General features: G+C 29.5%; 2 long non-coding RNA genes across 2 annotated transcripts in view; one reads left to right on the top strand and one right to left on the bottom strand.

Moving 5' to 3' along the window:
- The window catches only part of LOC136795669 (uncharacterized), an 81,457-nt gene extending 80,090 nt beyond the window's left edge, over positions 1–1,367 (top strand). Inside the window, exon 3 of the long non-coding RNA XR_010843298.1 lies at positions 1,030–1,367. This is a non-coding gene — a long non-coding RNA (uncharacterized lncRNA). The remainder of the gene's footprint in view (positions 1–1,029) is intronic.
- LOC136795670 (uncharacterized) overlaps positions 1–6,591 on the bottom strand; it is a 115,894-nt gene that overhangs the window by 21,027 nt on the left and 88,276 nt on the right. The gene's annotated exons all lie outside the window — the stretch shown is intronic.

Genomic DNA, 6,591 nt, shown 5'->3' on the forward strand with positions numbered 1-6,591 from the left:
ATTGGAAATAATACGAATATTAGCATATATATATAGGGATTGGACTTATTTGGTGTATTAGATGAAGGTTTCTAATCATAATTTAATTTGTTTTTTAGAATTCATACGTGAAAAATCAAAAGAAAGACCTAAAATTTCGTGGTACGTTATATTATCAAACTAATTAGCATGCTAGTAAACGTTTTAGCACTGCAGAAATATGGTTTATTGTTAAATTAGAAATCAGATACCGTTTAGTATCTCTGTTTTAGCAACATTTAAGAAACTATTTTAATTAATTAATAAATTAATTTAATTGCTAATTGTTTACTTAATTAAATGAATGAGGTAGTTATTAAGAGTCAGGAACGCCAGAAATGGGTAACCGTATTGAGTGTGGTAAGTTTTATGAGCTGGAGTTTCTTCCCCACTTTACTTTAGTGAAAGGTCAATAAATTATGCAAATCATTCAACTAGTAAAATTTACTTTTATTAAAATTCAAAATAATCAAAGAAATGTATTTTTCTTATATTTGATTATAATTATAAATTTTTTCTTGAATGATGAGAATAAAATTTGAATTTATTAGTATTGAGCTATACATTTTTTCTTATAAATATCGTTTATTTGCATAGTAGATAAAAATTTTTTCTTGATAAAATTTCTAAGCCTGCATTAATTTAGTATTTTTTTACATGTTGGGGTACCTAGATCAAAAAATTATTGACTTGTTGATCCAGATATAATGTAATGTAAATAGAACTTTCATAAACTAAATTTTATACCAGAATACGTTCTCTGACAACACAATGTTTAGAAAAACACAAAAATATTAACTTGTTAAGATACGAATTATATAAAAATTATTTCAAATATGAATTACACACTAAGGAGCCAAAATATTGAATAATGGATAAATTTTGAATATCTATACATAGAAAATATTTCTCGAAGAGCTTTAAAACTAAAATATTTTAATCCTTTCCCCAATGTAACTATTGAATACATATTATTACATAATTTTAAATAGAATACAATTTTTTTTTTAGATAGTATATAAAAATAAGTGGAGTTAAAAGCTGAAAAGCAACGGAACAGAAACAGGGCGTCCCGCAAGTTGGATGAAGAAACTCAAAATTCTGAGAAACTCTTGCGCAAAGATGAGGTCAACAACCTGAACTCTGCCATTTATTTCACTTCCTCCCTTTTGACAAGAAATCAAGCGACATTTTAGTATGTAATATGTAGTAAAAATATGTCTCATCAAATTTATCTTCTTTATCATTTATAAAAAGTTATCAGGACTGTTGTTTAAATTGCAACTGCTAATTACTATGCTGTTTGTAAACGATATTCGGTAAGCATAATAAAGAAATAATTTATAATGATATTAGAACCATCTTATCTATAATTAAATAAATTGATATCATTTTCATACATTGTTTTTTATTTAATAAAACATTTAACAGTTATGGACATGTATACTGGTCTATGACATCATGAAGAGAACATTTCGGTAGTCTAACTCCATCAAGTGGTGAGTCATGACGGAATTAAGGCTGGCTGCTAAAGAGGATGTAGCAGTGTCCCTTGGTACGCTACTAACATCCTACGTAATAAAGGAAATTTAAATTTATACTTGATTCATTCCTATTTCAGCAAACAGTAACAATATTTAAGGTGGCTAGACACACCCAAGCATGCTTTAGAGGAAATTCTGCGGATCATTCCGACCAGATTCAGAACAAGATGTTCATCATGACAAAAACACAATATTCATCATGAAAGCCCCACAGTGTTTCCTCCAAAGGTAGATACAAAACTTCAAGCCTGCTGGAGCGTATGTAGCCCCCTTTATCCAAGCCGTCTATCTAAACTCAAATGATAGACTAAAGTGATAATAATATAAGATATAAGATAATAATACTAAGATATTTAGTCTAATAAGTGATGGACAACAGTGACTCGATTGTTAGTATTACTGCAATAATTTTTCAGTAATTTTGCTTTCATTATTTTATTTATTATTATTATAATTTCTATGTATCTCAACACATGCATGTTATAAGTTACATTCTATATTTCATTGTCAAGCAATTATCATTATGTATATTATTTTGAAATACAAAAATTAACATAAAATTAAAACAAAAAATAAAATTATGATATAAATAATTAAACTTAAAAATCCTTAAGAATGGTAGTAAATTACTTGGTCCCAATGACCACAATGTGCATATCTCATACTGGTTAACTTTATCACAATAAATTTCTCATAACCTGGAATTAATTTTTAGAGATAAAACTTTTAATATATTGAAAAATAATACTTTTTCCTGATTCAAGGACAATAAATATTTTAATTATAATTATCCATTTATAACAAATATAAATATGGATGGCAAAGCAGGACTCCTCAAATACCAGTGTTTCTCTCCCAGGCGTTGTGTATTGAAAGTCAGTGGAGACAGTGATATGACAAGAGCTACAGACGCGTGGAGAAGCTGACAATTTCCAGAACTTAAACACCATATTTAGGAAAGAGTTCGAGGCCACTGTCATTAAGATTCGAGGATTATAGGGATGATTGGAGCTAAATAAATGAATGTGTTGGTGGATAAAGTTTGAGGTTTTAATGGAACTTTGAGATTTTAAACGGTAGAAGGTCAAGAAAAAATTGTATATCTGGGTTATGGTGCAGCGAATTGACAATACTTCATGTTATATTACAAACAAGATCACACCAAGACAATCTATTGACGAAACATTTTAAACCAGTGGGCCGCGGAAGGGTCTGGCAGAACATATTTTAATAAAAATCATTAATAAACTGTTTTAGTATTTACTTTTCCTGTTGTATTCTTGATGTTATTGTGATACTGTTGATATTTTGTTGTCTTAAAAGTTTCAACAGCTAAATGTACAATGAAAGTGCCTCCAAATGCAATTTTGAGCAAGGAGATGGTGGAGTTACCATTTTATATAAAAAGCTTCTACTTCTAAATTTCAAAATCATGTGCGCCGAGACAATAATGTTTAATTTGTACATTAAATATTATTGTCTCAGCGCACAATGATGGAAAATGTAAAAAAATAAATAAAATAAAAAATAATCTCCAAAATGAAATGTGCCTAATCATGTTGATAAATGTCGTTTCTTTCACAAACAACATTTGTAGTGCCGTAGACCTAATCTTACTGTCGTTTTTTTGGCATTGGGGAAAAGTAAGATGTTACTGGTTGTTATTTTGTTTTAAGCTATCGAACAAAAACTATTTTTTGCCATCGAAAGATAGTGTAAAAATTATAGTTTTTCAAAAATAGATTTGTTTCTTGAAATATGTTTTTCTAAATTTCTATGGCCACTTATAATTTAATACTGGACAAAATCATTTTTGTACATTTTCTATAAACCAGAAAAAATGAGCTTTATTGACCTCTGTAATGAGACTATTTTCTCATACAAGTGTACATAATGGAATAACGTTTGTGTAAGTTTCATTGACCTATATAATAACATACGTTTAATAACATATGAATTCAAGGGCCTTCTTGGAAGGTGTAGGTATTACCTTAGAACAATAATCAAATTAACTACTATGAATCAGAATAACAATTTATTTATAGGAAAAATGATTTTAATGATGGAAAAATTAAGATTTATAGTTTTACACCTGAAAATATTATTTTTAAAAAATGCATTGAGTTCAACACCATGAGTAACATAAGAATTACAGAAGATTTAAAATAAAAATTAGAGGTTTTTGTACAAGATCAGCAGTTCCCACCACTGCATATGCATGCAGCAACCAGTTTAGGAATCGCTGCTTTACAATATGGTATCCACATCCAACATTAGTACAACTGTTGGAAAGCTGAATTTCTACTCCCCCAAGACACATTTCAGATTTATATCTTTATAAGGAACTTTATTTAATTAAAAGTAAATCAGATTTATTATTAGTGCTCTTAATAACCATTAAATACTAAAGTATTTTATCGTTAGTAAAAATGAGTAATTTATAACCAACGCCCACCCAAATAAATGATTTGGGAGGACTTTGCAGAGAAACGACTATGTTGGATGCTACAAACAAGCTACTCGGAAAAGAATTGTAAAATGTGAACTTCTCTTGGGAATACAAATTGTAAGATAAAACTAATCAATATTTTTAGCCTATCCCATAATTCAGCTATGTTTCCATCGACCAAACTATCAAAGGGCTATGGAGGAAAAATAAATCAGAAGCAAAAATGATGATTGAGAGGTATATGATAAAGGAAGGGTTTATCAATATCAGCATAGTCATGTAACATTATTACATGTCGTTTTTTATTAATCAGAAAAAAGTAAAGTAATATAAAAAAAAAGGTAATATTGGAAAATTTGTAATATTCATATTTAAAAATACAGAGTGAAAAGTATTCGTACACTTGCTTTTAATGAAAAAAAAATACGTTATACATGATCATATAACATTATTACATGTTCGATTACTGCAATGTGGGATGAATCCAAAGTATACAGTGAATTGATATGTTTAAGACTGGTTCTGAAATAAAACTGAGTGGACTGTATAATAAATGGGTATATTTAAAACTGTTGATATTGAATTGTTCATAGTTTATATTGGGTAAGCCCAAAAGGTTATGTTATTGGTAGTTTGTTTTTTAATTTAGTAGGGTCGTATTCAATCCTTATAATCCAAAATCCTTCGTAAAATCCTCAATGCTCCTTACTTTGTCATAAATAAAATCATACATAAAGACCTTAATGTTCCCTACGTAACCGATCTAGCCCGAACCAGATATCACTCCTTTCATTATAAACCCTCTAACCACTCAAACCCCTAGTTTCTAATCTTGCATCCTCTTCCATTCCTGACAATCCTCCGAGGCGCTTGAAAAGAAGAAGGCCAAGAGACCAGCTAATGTAAAAGGTCATTAGAGTGCTACCTATGGGTTTCTCAACAGTTTATCTACACGCCTGTAACACTCCAATTTAACTTAGATCAGATTTACTAAATGTATTGTAATGTACAGTTGTAAATAATAATAAATAAATATTAAAAAAAAAAAAAAATTAGTAGGGTCTATTTCTTCTTACCAAGTACATACCAAATACTACGTAACTAACGAATTTGTTTAATTAATTTAATGATTGTTGGCACCCTCACTCTGGTACGTAATAACTGGTAACTTTTAGGTAGTTGTTGGAATAGGAATAATTATGAATACATTATTTTTTCTAATTGTAGTCATTTCAGCACTACTTCTTTTTGCCTGCAATTCTGAATAAATTATTGAATTATTGAATCAGGTCGAAACGTTGTCATAAATAAATATTTTTTGTTTATTTGTGTTTTCCTTGCTGACCGCACCCCCCAACCATCTTCTCCAATCAGTAATCTACGGTCAACTATATACACCTCATTCTGAATAAATTATGTATTTTAAGTACTTTAAACACGTTGTCTGTAGACGCTGTTACGTAGATATAATCTTGACATTTATTCGACATAAATTATGTACTATTTGGTATGTTAAAACATGGCATTTATGTTTCTACTTGTAATTGTAGACAAACATAAGTTGTGGTCGAAAAAAGTAAAAAGCCGTTTTTTAAAATACAAAGTTTAAATTATTGCCCGTCTTGTAAATGAAGCCAAGAAATCTACTTACTCCATTGTTCCATGGCATGTTCCAGACCCGATTCTTACAATAAAGCCGGTCAATCGAAGGTCTTCTAGTGACTCCCTTGAGCAATAAGTTAATGTGTTCACGTCCCTATCTATGATCGACCTTAATTCCCCGAGAGTCCTGCTATGCAGCGACCTGCATTAATTTAAAATTGTACCCTAGTGTTATCCTTGATTTAGGCAGAGCGATCTAGAATACCTTTCCATTTTAGAGTGTTAGAAATAAATTTTATCTACAGAATCTACTTGACTATCATTCTCTCAGTAACTGATGCGAATTTAATTTTAGTAAAGATATTTGAATTACTTTGGAATGAATCAACAGCTTACTTTTTTACAATACCTTTCATAACTTTAATTATAAAAATCATTAAGTTGGGTATCCTATCTTATGGTAATCAAACAATCTTAGATGGATATGTATATGCTGTCACAAAACCACAATTTTGAAATTTGAAATATCATGAAAAGATGAAGGGTCGCTGGAAGCGAAGAAAGGGTCAACATTCATTAGAATTAGTTTAAATTATTTATATATTACTCTCTAGTTCTACAGGCTATTAATAAGAATATACCGTATTGATCATTCTTTGTCTCACTAAAATTAATTCTATTAATTTGTTTACAACTTTTTCAGAAAACCTAATAGAATCAGACAGTTTGAAGGGCTTGGTCCAGAAAGAAGGAAGTTCCATGCTGAGGGAGTTTGGACATACAAATAATATTTTTTTAAAATTTTGTATAAGATATTTGTAGCTCCAATCATTAGTTCTTCTGTCACTCAAAATGTAAACCAACTCCGAGCCTCCAATTTAATGTAGAAAGCGTAGAATTAGAAAAAACATTACTGATTATATTAACAGTTTAAATTTATACAATATCACAAAAAAACGAAACAAAAGTTACCTCTCG

Source organism: Halyomorpha halys, unplaced genomic scaffold (assembly GCF_000696795.3).
Source record: "Halyomorpha halys isolate HHAL.00 unplaced genomic scaffold, Hhal_1.1 Scaffold52.1, whole genome shotgun sequence".
Lineage (NCBI taxonomy): Eukaryota > Metazoa > Arthropoda > Insecta > Hemiptera > Pentatomidae > Halyomorpha > Halyomorpha halys.